Source organism: Mustela erminea, chromosome 6 (genome assembly GCF_009829155.1).
Source record: "Mustela erminea isolate mMusErm1 chromosome 6, mMusErm1.Pri, whole genome shotgun sequence".
Taxonomy (NCBI): Eukaryota; Metazoa; Chordata; class Mammalia; order Carnivora; family Mustelidae; genus Mustela; species Mustela erminea.
Window position 1 is genome coordinate 118,879,818 of NC_045619.1, and position 14,090 is coordinate 118,893,907.

A 14,090-nucleotide genomic window follows, 5' to 3' on the forward strand; every position below is an offset into this window, starting at 1 on the left:
AGTCCAACAAGAGAATATAACAATTGTAAATATCTATGACCCAACACTATAGCATCTAAATGCATAAAAAATTTTAATGGACAGAAAAAGACAAATTGGTGGTAACACAATAACAGTAGGGGCCCCTAACATCTTACTTATATTAATGGATAGATTATGCAGGTACAAAATAAACAAGGAAACAATGTTTTTGAATACACACTGGACCAGGTATACATAACAGATATATGCAAAACATTCCAACCAAAACCAACAGAATATACGTTCTTTTCAAATGTACATGGAATATTCTCCAGATTACATACAGGCCACAAAACAAGCCTCAGTACATTTTAAACAAAATTGGAATCCTGTCATGTATCTTTTCTGATCATAAGGGTATAAAACTGGAAATAAATCACAAGGAAAAAAACTGGAAAAAAGCACATACATGGGGATTAAACAACATGATACTAAACCAGTGGGTTAAGAAAACACTCAAATTAAAAAAAAAAAAAACTTGTGAACAAATAGAAATGAAAACACAATAGTCCAAAATCTTAGGGTCATAGCAAAAGCAATTCTAAGAGGGAAATATATAGCAATATAGGTCTAACTCAAGAAAAAGGAAAAGTTCAAATAAACAATCTAACCTTACACCTAAAGGAACTAGGAAAAGAAGAACGAGGCTCAAGGTGAGTAGAAGAAAAGAAATAATAGAGAGCAGAGCAGACTTAAATAACATAGAGACAAAGAAAGAGAGAGGGAGAGAAAGAAATGAAAAGGAAAGAAAAGAAAAAAGAGATCAGTGAAACTAAGAGCTGGTTCTTTGAAAAGATAAAATTGATAACCATACTCATCAAGAAAAAAGAGAAAGGACCTAAGTAAATAAAATCAGAAAAAAGAGCGGAGAAATAACTAACACCACAGAAATGCAGAAAATTTTGAGAGAGTACTATGAGAAATTATATGTCAACAAATTGGACAACCTAGAAGGAATGGATACACTCCTAGAAACACAATTCTTCCAAAACTGAACAAGGAAGAAATAGAAAATCTGAATAGACTGATTATAAGTAACAAAATTGAATTAGTAATAAAAAAACTACCAAAAAAATAAATGTCCGGGACCAGGTGGATTGACTGGTGAATTCTACCAAACATTAAAGAAGAGGTAATACTTATTCCTCTCAAAGTAGTCCAAAAAAATAGAAGAGGAAGCAAAGCTTCGAAATACATTGATGAAGCCAGTGTTACCATGATACAAAAACTGAGAAAGAGGGGCGCCTGGGTGGCTCAGTGGGTAAGCCTCTGCCTTCGGCTCAGGTCATGATCCCAGAGTCCTGGGATCGAGCCCCACATTGGGCTCTCTGCTCAGCAGGGAGCCTGCTTTCCCCTCTCTCTCTGCCTGTCTCTCTGCCTACTTGTGATCTCTGTCTGTCAAATAAATAAAAAATCTTAAAAAAAAAACAAAAACTAAGAAAGACATCACAAATAAAGAAAGTGACAGGCCAATACCCCTAATGAACAGAGATGCAAAATTTCTCAACAAAATATTAACAATCCAAATTCAACAATACATTAAAAAGGCCAATTACCATGATCAAGTGGGATTTTCTGGGATAAAGGATGGGTCAATATTTGCAAATCAATCAATGTGATACACCACATCAACAAAACAGGATAAAAAACAAATGATCATCTCAATAGATGCAGAAAAAACATTTGACAAAATTCAACAACCATTCATGATAAAACCTTTAACAAAGTGGGGTCAGAGGGAACATACTTCAACACAATAAAGACCATATATGAAAAACCCACAGCTAACATCATATTCAATGGGGGAAAACTGAAAGCTTTTCCTCTAAGATAAGGAATAAGACAAAGATGTCCACTCTTAATTGCTTTTATTCAACATAATACTGGAAATTCTAGCCACAGCAAACAGACAAAAAAAAGAAAGAGGAATTCATATTACTAAAGAAGAAATGAAAATGTCACTATTTGCAGATGACATGCTACTGTATGTAGAAAATCCTAAAGCCACAAAAGGGGAAAAAAAAGCTTCTAGAAGTAATAAGTGAATTCAGTAAAGTTGCAGAATAAAAATTTAATACCCAGAAATTGGTAGTATTTCTATACACCAATAATAACAAAGGAGCAGAAAGAGAAATTAAGACAACAACACCAATTATAATTGCACCAAAAAGAATGAAATACCTGGAAATTAATTTAACTGAAGAGTGAAAGTTCTGTACTTCAAAAAGTATAAAACAATGATGAAAGAAATTGAAGATAACACAAATGGAAAGATAGTCCATGCTCATGAATTAGAATAATTAATATTGTTAAAACACACATATTACCCAAAACAATCTACAAGTTCAGTGCAATTCCTATAAAAATACTAACAGCATTTTTCACAAAACTGGAAAAAAATAATTCTAAAATTTATATGGAACGATGAAAGACCCTGAATAAGCCAAAGGAAACAAGACACAAAAAGATGGAAGACCATTCCATGCTCTTGGATCGGAAGAATAAACATTGTTAAAATGTAAAAACTGCCTAGAGCAATCTATACTTTTAATGCTATTCCGATCAAAATTCCACCGGTATTCTTCAAAGAGCTGGAGCAAATAATCCTAAAATTTATATGGAATCAGAAGAGACCCTGAATCGCTAAGGAAATGTTGAAAAACAAAAATAAAACGGGGGGAATCATGTTACCTGATTTCAAGCTTTATTACAAAGCTGTGATCACCAAGACAGCATGGTACTGGCATAAAAACAGACACACAGACCAGTGGAACAGTGTAGAGAGCCCAGATATGGACCCTCAACTCTATGGGCAAATAATCTTCGACAAAAAAGGAAAAAATATACAGTGGAAAAAAGACAGTCTCTTCAATAAATGGTGCTGGGAAAGCTGGACAGCTATATGTAGAAGAATGAAACTCGACCATTCTCTTACACCGTACGCAAAGATAAACTCAAAATGGATAAAAGACCTCAATGTGAGATAGGAACCCATCAGAATCCTAGAGGAGAACATAGGCAGTAATCTCTTCGATATCAGCCACAGCAACTTCTTTCAAGATATGTCTCCAAAGGCAAAGGAAACAAAAGTGAAGATGAACTTTGGGACTTCATCAAAATCAAAAGCTTCTGCACAGCAAAGGAAACAGTCAAGAAAACAAAGAGGCAACCCACGGAATGGGAGAAGATATTTGCAACGACAGTACAGACAAAAGGTTGATATCCAGGATCTATAATGAACTCCTCAAACTCAACACACACAAAACAGACAATCATATCAAAAAATGGGCAGAAGATATGGACAGACACTTCTCCATAAAGACATACAAATGGCTATCAGACACATGAAAAAATGTTCATCATCACTAGCCCTCAGGGAGATTCAAATTAAAACTACATTGAGATATCACCTTACACCAGTTAGAATGGCCAAAATTAGCAAGACAGGAAACAACATGTGTTGGAGAGGATGTGGAGAAAGGGGAACCCTCTTACACTGTTGGTGGGAATGCAAGTTGGTGCAGCCTCTTTGGAGAACAGTATGGAGATTCCTCAAGAAATTAAAAATAGAACTTCCCTATGACCCTGCCATTGCACTCCTGGGTATTTACCCCAAAGATACAGATGTCGTGAAAAGAAGGGCCATCTGTACCCCAATGTTTATAGCAGCAATGGCCACAGTCACCAAACTATGGAAAGAACCAAGATGCCCTTCAACCGATGAATGGATAAGGAAGATGTGGTCCATATACACTATGGAGTATTATGCCTCCATCAGAAAGGACGAATACCCAACTTTTGTAGCAACATGGACGGGACTGGAAGAGATTATGCTGAGTGAAGTGGGTCAGGCAGAGAGTGTCAGTTATCGTATGGTTTCACTTATTTGTGGAGCATAACAAAAAGCATGGAAGACATGGGGAGTTAGAGAGAAGTGTGTTGAGGTTAATTGGAGGGGGAGGTGAATCATGAGAGACTGTGGACTCTGAAAAACAATCTGAGGGGTTTGAAGTGGCGGGGGTGTGGGAGGTCGGGGTACCAGGTGGTGGGTATTATAGAGGGCACAGATTGCATGGAGCACTGGGTGTGGTGAAAAAATAATGATACTGTTATGCTGAAAATAAATAAATGAAAAAAAAAAGAAGACATTCAGGTGGTCAACTGACACATTTAGAGATGTTCAGCTTCACTAATTGCCAGGGAAATGCAAATCTCAACCACAATGAGGTATTACCATACACCTGGCAGAATGGCTAGAATCAAAAAGACAAGAAACAACCAGTGGTAGAGAAGATGTGGAGTAAAAGGAATCCTTGTACACTATCAGTGGGAATGCAAATTGGTGCAGGCACTGTGGAATAGTTTGGAGGCTCCTCAAAAAATTAAAAATAGAATTACCATATGATCAAATAATTCCACTATTGGGTATTTACCCAAAGAAAATGAAAACACTAATTTGAAAAGCTACATGAACCCTTATGTTTATTGTAGCATTATTTATAATAGCCAAAATATGAAAACAACCTAAGTGTCCACAAATAGATGAGTGAATAAGGAATGTGGTATGTATATATATACATATATGTATATACATACATATACATACAGTGGAATATTATGTAGCCATAAAAAGGATGAGATTGTGCCATTTGAGACAACATGGATGGACCTAGAAGGTATTATGCTAAATGAAACAAATCACACTGAGAAAGATAAACACCATATGATTTCACTCATAAGTGGAATCTAGAAAAAAACAGTAACAACAACAAATGTATAAATAAACAAAAAGAAGAATCAGAGCTATAAATACAGAGAAAAAAACTGATGGTTTTAAGAGAAGTGGGGGAGGAGGTTGAGTAAAATGGGTGAAAGGGAAAGGAAAATACAGGCTCCCAGTTAAGTCAGGAGAATAAAAGGCATAGCATAAGGAATATAGTCAATAATATTGTAATAGTGATGTATCAGGAGAGATGGTAGGTATACTTGTGATGAACATAGCGCGTATAAATATACATGTAAGTGTATAAATCTGTTGAATCACTAGGTTATACACTTGAAACTAATGTGACACTGTGTGTCAGCTATACTCAAAAAAAAAAAAAAAAAAAGGGAGTGTGAGCCCTTCAGCTGTCTTCTTTTTTATAAAAAGATTATAGCCACTGTGGAAAACAGTATAAAACTTCCTCAAAAATTAAAAATATAATTATCCAGTGACCCAGCAATTATACTAAGAGGTATTTACCCAAAAATACTTAATTCAAAGGGGCACATGCACTCTGATGTTATAGCAGCATTATTAACAATACCCAAATGTTAATGTTGAGAGCCCAAATGTTCATTGACTGATGAATGGATAAAAAAGATGAGGTGTGTGTATTATATAACATATATATATATTACTCAGCCATCAAGAAGAAAGAAATCTTGCCATTTACAATGGCATGGATAGAACTAGAATATATCATGGTAAGGAAATAACTCAGTCAGGAAAAGACAAATGATGTTAACTGTGAATTTTTCACATTTTTTATCAAGTTGATAAAGTTCCCTCTTATTCCTAAAATTTTTTCAATGTTTTGTTAAAGGAATACACTTTTTTGCCCTGCCCTAACCCATAGATCTTTTAGCCTCTACTATTCTAAATGAATTTATTTTAGTTCCATGACTATTATAGCAAATAACTACCACATTTTATCTCTGCCCACTAACTGGCTTATTCCCTCAGATTGAACAAAGCAGTTAAGTTACTTAGAAAAGTGTTTTAAGAAGTTCCATAATGTATAAATCATACATGGTACTAAGCTTTAAAATGTAAGCAAAGAAAAAAATACTGGAGTAAAACAAAATCTGTATTTATTATTAATGCCATCATCTATTGTTGTTTGAGTCTTTTCTTCCTGTTACCCCACAGCAATTGGCATTAATTTGGCTTCCTCAATCATTTGTGGGAAGTGGGTAGGGATTGAAGTCATGCTTTCTTACCTGTGTAAACTGGAGCAAATTATTTAATCTCTCTGTGCCTTAATTTCCCCATCTGTAAAATGATCCTGAATAACTAAGTTATGAAGAGACATATATCTATGTGAGGTACTTAATTTAGTGCCTGACACTTGGCAGATACACAATAAAAGTTAGCTCCTATCATCATCATCACTGTTATTATTATCAAACTTACCAAACTTAGCCATATATGAGCTCCGTGTCTGTATTTCACATTCCACGGGTTATTTAACATTTGTTTATGAAGAATAAGTCATTGAGGAAGCAGAAAGGAAGTCTTGATAATCTAATAACCATCACAACAGCCACCACTTCCAGTTACCACATATTATTGAATACTCAGCTAGATCAGAGTTTATGGGTTTGGAGATCACGAACACAAAAGAATCATTGAAAGTCATTTTGAAAATTCAGGCCTATAGCATTTTTACTTTATTCTTAGCATTCTCATTTACTTAAAAATAAAAACATTTTCTAGAAACAAAAAGAAAATAATGTGTTATAGATATTGCTTCTCAATATTATTAAATAGCAGAAACATTAAGCATGAGCCACTTTGCATGTCCCAGAGGGAACCGTTCTGTCCACAAACATACGCTCCCCATCACCTCAAAGATGGACCCCTGTGCTTCCTATTGCCGCAGCGTGTGCAAGTGTAGGAGTGCTGGGAAGGGGAGAGTGGGGATTGTCCCTGGGGACAATCCATTTCCAAGCTCTTGTCTCTTAGTTTTTCTTAACTCTGAAAGTGGGTACTTACCGTATTATCCTTTTTGGGAATTTGGGCTGAACTCTTCTTGGCTTTTCTTGCAGAGACAGATAGTTGTCCCTCAAAACACATGCTCCCTGTCCCAAGGTAGACTTATCACTGGAAAGTAGCTACTCACCCAGGTACCACATTTTGTGCAGCCGGTGCCACCATGCAACTGAGTTCGCTAATGGTGTGTCCACAGAAGTGATGCCACTTCATGGGCTGCTCATAAAACTCTGTAGGGTTCTCCATACTCTTATTTCTTTTTGGCTGGAATATAGATAACCTCTAGAGAGTTAAAGATGCAAAGCCTCCATCACCCTTTATGCCTGTGGGCAGCTGTGGGCAGGAAACTGTTGCGCTGACCTCTTCTATTGGTACCGTTATGAGTGACAAATAAAACTCTATTGTGTTAAACTTCTGAAAGTTCAGTGTTTTATTCAGAGGCTAGCATTATCCTAATTTACTTTTATAAACACTGAATATTTATATAATCAGGGCTGTTTTACAGTGAGCATTTGTCTTGGTTCATTTGGACTGCTGTAACAAAATACCACAAACTGAGGAGCTTATAAACAACAGAAATTTACTTCTGGAGGCTGGAAGTCTAAGAGCAGGGTGCCAGGTTGGGTGAGGGCCCTCTTCTTAGTCAAAGACTCCTTGCTTTGTCCTTATATGGTAGACGGATCTAGCCACTTCCCTGGGGTGTCTTTTATAAGGGCACTAATCCTATTCAGTAGGGTTCTACCTGCATGACCTAATCTCTTCCCAAAGAGATTATATGGGGAGAAAGTCTTTTTTCCTAAATGGATGGATGGATGGATAGAAAGAAGGAAGGAAGGGAGGAAGGAAAAGGGAAGGAAGGAAGGACAGAAAAGAGAAGAGAAGAGAAAAAGGAAAAAAAAAGGCAAAAAAGGAGGAGACAGGAAGAGAAGGAGGGGATAAAGAGGGAGGGAGGGAAGGAAGGAAGGAAACTTGATTTATTTTATAACCGGGGCTTATTGGAACATGTTGCAAGATCAACATGCATAAACACATGCATGAATATGGATTTATAGTCATATATGTTTATATGGATTTCTCTTACTTTCTGGGTAGTCATCAGTTCATTCTTTAAACATCAAATGCCTACAATATGCCAGGCAGTATCCGGACATGGTAGAACATAAAGATTAGTAAGATGTGGTGCTTAGCCTCCAGGGGTTCAGAGACCTAGTTTCAGTTTCTAGAGATCTAGAGCCTAGTTTTGCAGGCATCCCATACAGTCAGATAGTTCATCTCCTAGGGTGACACAGAATGCCAGCTCCACTCGATATTTTGGATCAACTCTAGAAATTGCTTGGAGCATGGGCTCACATTTCATTTTCAGTAGGAGAGTATTTTCTAGAATGGGAAGCTTAGACTAGAACCTCCCAGAAGGAAAAATCAGCCCTCAACATGGTCTTTACATAAATTCTCAGGAGCCCAGCATTAGTGAAGACAGGGAAAAGACTAAAGGAGGAGACAAGATGACAGAAACTCATCCAGATCTGAAGAGTAGAGAATTCCTTGAACCTCAAACACATAGACTCCAGTCTCTTCCATTTCAGGTTCATCTTGCTTGAAAAAATGAAGCATGGACATTTTTAAACGTAGTTTGAGAAAGAAATCACAAAAATAAATGTTTGTGGAATCCATGAATGGGGCTCTGATAACTTCAAAGGGTTGTAAGGAAACAACCTCACTATGAATCTGGTATAAGTGAAACAAACATATGATTTAGATTTCCATGAAAAATAAACCCAGCTCCACAGAGGGAATAGAAATAGCACCTGAAGGCCATATGCCTTTGTGTGGGCCTTTGTGTTTGTAAACCCATAAGCCTTGCAGAAACAGTTGAGTTTCTCAGGCCCTGAGCAGCATCCTAGCTCCTGCAGAGCCAGGCTCACTGGTCTGGGTAATGAAGCTTGGTTGGGTTTTCTAGAGGCTAGAATCTTCACTTGAAATTAGAGATACTTAGGGGGTCTCTTAAAGAATATAGGTGGGAGAGGTGGAGAAGGAGAGATTGAGATTTATTCCTTAAAAAGCAAGGTTTATGAACCACAGAATATCTTTTACTCTGGATTTTATATTCAATCATGCTCTTGTCTTTATCAATTTGGGCTACCATAACAAATATACCACATATGAGGTGGCTTAAACACAAATCTTTTTTTCTCACAGTTCTGGAGACTGGGAAGTCAAAGATCAAGGTGCTCATAGATCCACTATCTGGCGAAGACCTGCTTCCTGGTTTGTGGATGGCCATTTCCTCATTGTATTCTCACATGGCTGGGGTCTGGGAGGGGAGGGTAAGAGGAGAGTGGAGGCTCTCTCCTATCTCTTTTTATAAAAGCACTAATCCCATTATGAGGGCTCTACTCTTATAAGGCTAATCACCTCCAAAACTAACCTCCTAATACTATCATATTGGAAGTTAAGATTTCAACAAATGAATTCTGAGAGGACATAAACTTTCTGCCCATAACAGCTCCCAGTCAAATCTGAAGTGAAGGCGAACACAGAAAAATGTTCAGTGGGAGGCATCTCCTGTTACAAACCAGGTACAATGGTTTTGTTTGCGTACTGCCTCAGAGCTGAGTAGGAAAATGTAGCAGGATTGGATTGGATATCTATACCATGCTTAAAGGAAGAAAGGAATGAAACCACAGCATAGGATAACATAGAACCAAACTGAAAAGACACTTGTTTGTTAGAACTTTAGGAACATATTTTTGAGTTAATAGTCCACAATTAATGACAATAGTGGCATGCTTCCCCCTAGAAACCCTGTCTACCTGCAAGGCAGCTAGAAATCTGTACAGCTTTTTGCAAATGACTTGACCTTACACAGGAGGTACTGCCCAAAAGGACCAGTGCAGCTCAAATGACTATTAGGCATCCCAAATTATTAGCTGCAATCTTGTGCCTTCCTACATAAAAGAGTCCTTTAAACTCTGATCACTCTCTGATCTTCAAAAACAGGTATTATTTTAGAGACATGCTTTGCGGCTTTGGTTACAGTGCCAAAGCCATGTCTCTTGAATCTTAACTATGATAGTTTGTTCCAGGCTGGACTTCCAGCTGTCAGTAGGTACATCTCTGTGCTGTGGGTCTTTTTCTAGAGTTAAAGAACACTATCCTGAGACTCAGCATACCATAGGTACCAGGCAGTTAACAACACTCATTAGCACCTCTCAACTGATGACTCTTGGGAGTTCATATTGAATAAATATCCCAGTTCCATCACTCCTCAGTGGGATCATGCTAAGGCATGTGTTTTACACACTTCCCAGACTCTCCATGGTATTAAACTCCAGTCGTCCACAGTGGTGGCTAATTTAGTGTTAGGCTTCCTTTCCATGCTCCCCCACTCTCCTCCTGAGGCTTCTGGAGAAAACCTACACTAAAATAGACTCTAAAATGCTAAGCTAAATTTCCATGATTTAGCAGCCCACCTCACTTCCTAATTTTAAGCAAGAAGGCTTAGAAAGTGCTTACAGCAAGTTTTGGGTACATCTAAAAGCTCCAAGCAGACATAAGAAGATGAAATACCCTCTAGCAAACTCTTAAATTTCAAAGTAAAGAAGGCTGGGCTAAGCATGGGCAACCTCTATCATCATTCCCTCTCTATGTCTGTGTCTTCTCCCCCTGCTTGCTTCTTCACTCACCCTCCTATAGTTATGGAGCAAGGAAGCCTTACTGAATAACCCGAAAAGTAAAAGGAAATGTCCAGCCAACACAACACTTACAAGCTGCTGGGTGGTCTGAGATTTGAGCCCAAAGCTGTGGCCTGGGTTATTATTTAAATCTTTAAGATCAATTGCATTTACACTGTTTTCTTTAGCAAAGCTTTTCCATTGATCAAAACTCACTTCAGTGTACCAACTTTCTTAAAGAATAATCAAACTCAACACACACGAAACAGGCAACCATATCAAAAAATGGGCAGAAGATATGAACAGACACTTCTCCAATCAAGACATACAAATGGCTATCAGACACATGAAAAAATGTTCATCATCATTAGCCCTCAGGGAGATTCAAATTAAAACCACATTGAGATATCACCTTACACCAGTTAGAATGGCCGAAATTAACAAAACAGGAAACAACATGTGTTGGAGAGGATGTTGGTGGGAATGCAAGTTGGTGCAGCCTCTTTGGAGAACAGTGTGGAGATTCCTCAAGAAATTAAAAATAGAACTTCCCTATGACCCTGCAATTGCACTCCTGGGTATTTACCCCAAGGATACAGATGTCGTGAAAAGAAGGGCCATCTGTACCCCAATGTTTATAGCAACAATGGCCACGGTCACCAAACTATGGAAAGAACCAAGATGCCCTTCAACGGGATAAGGAAGGAATGGATAAGGAAGATGTGGTCCATATACACTATGGAGTATTATGCCTCCATCAGAAAGGATGAATACCCAACTTTTGTAGCAACATGGACGGGACTGGAAGAGATTATGCTGAGTGAAATAAGTCAAGCAGAGAGAGTCAGTTATCATATGGTTTCACTTATTTGCAGAGCATAACAAATATCATGGAGGACAAGGGGTGTTAGAGAGGAGAAGGGAGTTGGGGTAAATTGGAAGGGGAGGTGAATCACGAGAGACTATGGACTCTGAAAAACAATCTGAGGGGTTTGAAGTGGCGGGGGTGTGGGAGGTTGGGGTACCAGGTGGTGGGTATTATAGAGGGCACGGATTGCATGGAGCATGGGGTGTGGCGAAAAAATAATGAATACTGTTTTTCTGAAAATAAATAAATTGAAAAAAAAAGAATAATCAACAATTATCTTTCTCCCTTTTTGTTTTTTTATTTCTTTGATGGTATAGTTTTTAGTGTGGGGAGGGGGTCGTGGTGGTTGTGCACATATGCGCATGTGAGATTCCTTTTTAACTGCCAGTGGTAGAAGTCATAACCTGAGAGTAACCAATGAGAGATATACCTGACAGAGCACTCTAAATAGAGATGAAGAAGAAAGGAGAAGAGAACCAGCCTCAGGGTATCAATTCCAAGTTTGGAAGCCCAGCTGGGCCAGCAGGGGTAATTTATGTGGGCTATCTATCATTGAGGGTCTTAAGAAATATATTTCTTTGTCAGCAACTTCACATCCTGATGTATCCTCATGGACTAGGATACTAGTATGTATCCATACTATAGTCTATATATATATATATATAGACTAGGTTGGGAGTCATATTTTCCTTTCATTGCATGGTTATTTATTTGCAAAATTCTGAATCACAGACAAACTTCCAATGCCATCAGCTGAGGAGGATACAGACGCTTTTTAAAGTATCCAGTCATCATATAACACTACTTATATTCACCTGCAGTTGTTGTGGTGGTTTTTTTGTTTTTGTTTTTTTTAACATGCTCACTTTCAAGTACCCAAGAGAAAATCCAAACTGAGGATAATGGTACCCAAATACCAGTCAATTCATTTATTTATTGAGCACCTATAGATGGCATTAAAAAAACAAGGCAAGGATGCCTGTGCTTATGGAGCTCTCAGTTCAGTGGGACAGAGGAATTAAATTAACAATTTTACAAAAAAATTATTTCCCAACTCATATACTCCTCTGTTTTCACCACATTGCTCCCCTGTAATGCTGTTATACCTAAGATGACCAAACATCTGGCTTCCCTGGAACATTACCAATTTACTCCTGCTGTCCCAATGTAATTATTAATAATGACACCTTTCACTCTCAAAAGTGCCCCAGTTTCTATGGTAAATTATGTGAAGACCTAAGAATAACTACCCTGTCTCTGCCACCTCAATCCCACTATTGATTTTCTGTGTTCATTTTCTTACAACAGCTAGCTCTCCACACAGATCTCATCGTTCAGCAGGTATTGACTACATTCTGAACACCCCATGAGCAAGAGCAAGGAAATGAGGCAAATATATTTCTTCACTCTATAAACCAGTTTCTTCCAGAGATGGACAATTAATCAACTTGTCAGGTAGGCAGTACTGTGTAGTGGGAAAATATTGATTGGACCAAGAGTCCAAGTGCTGTTTTCAGTGATGGCTGTGCCATTTACAAGATGTCATTAAACTTGCTGGAGCCTTAATAAGTGGTCTTATCTTCAAAATGGGGATAATAATACCTGCCTGGACTGTTCTAGAGGGTTGGTTTGAGAAGCAAATATACGTGAAAATATCTCTAAACTGTAAAGTGCTATACACATGTAAAGTATTATAAATATGAAAGTAGAATACACTTGATATTTTATATTATAATCGATATGGTTAATCCAAATTATGGTTCTTGCTGATAGAAACATACACTGTCTCTATGTAAACATACACATATTTTGATGGCATGTATAATAATAATATTAAAACAGCTAATATTATTTTATATAACATTTAACAATATTAAGAGCAAATGTGGTATTAATTTATTTTGTTTTAGAGAGGGGGAGAGAGAGAAAGTGAGCATGCAGGGGGCAAGGGACAGGCAGAGGGAGAGGGGAAGAGAGAACCTTAAGCATGCTCCATGCCCAGTGTGGAGCCCCACAGGGGCTCAGTCTCATGACCCTGAGACCATGACCTGACCCGAAATCAAGAGTCCGATGTTTAACTGAATGAGTCACCCAAGTGCCCCAGTAAACCTGATATTTAATATATTTTGTATAATATATAATGTTAGGTACCCAGAAGTAGAATAAATTTCTAACTTAACACAGCCATTATGCCAACTTCTTTCACATTAAGGAATATAAGCTATAGTTCATGTAGTCAGGCTCACCCAACTTTCTGAATTAAAATAGCCCCAGAGGCCATCTAATATATCTATTTTGGTTTTGTCAGTGGACATCACATTTTCTTTCAACTTTGTCACCCCCATGCAGAGATCTCTGAGGTATTTTGTTAACAAAATGCCATCAAGTTTCATACAAATCTGACTAAAGTTAAGCAAAAATATATGTTAAGTAAAAGTGATACTTATCAATGGGGCGCCTGGGTGGCTCAGTGGTTTTGGCTGCTGCCTTCGGCTCGGGTCATGATCTCAGGGTCCTGGGATTGAGCCCCGCATCGGGCTCTCTGCTCTGCAGGAAGCCTGCTTCCCTCTTTCTCTCTCTCTCTCTCTCTCTGCCTGCCTCTCTGCCTACTTGTGATCTCTGTCTGTCAAATAAATAAATTAAAAAAAAAAGTGATACTTATCAAGATAGTATTGTTTTATACATGTTGACAAACTATTTCCTAAATAAAGGGTATAGTGACAACAGTCTGCCTGTCATGACCAGGAAATTATGCTAGCAAATGATATATCAT

General features: G+C 37.9%; 1 protein-coding gene across 1 annotated transcript in view; it reads right to left on the reverse strand.

Moving 5' to 3' along the window:
• LOC116593624 overlaps positions 1 to 14,090 on the reverse strand; it is a 152,341-nt gene that overhangs the window by 92,314 nt on the left and 45,937 nt on the right. The window lies entirely within an intron of this gene.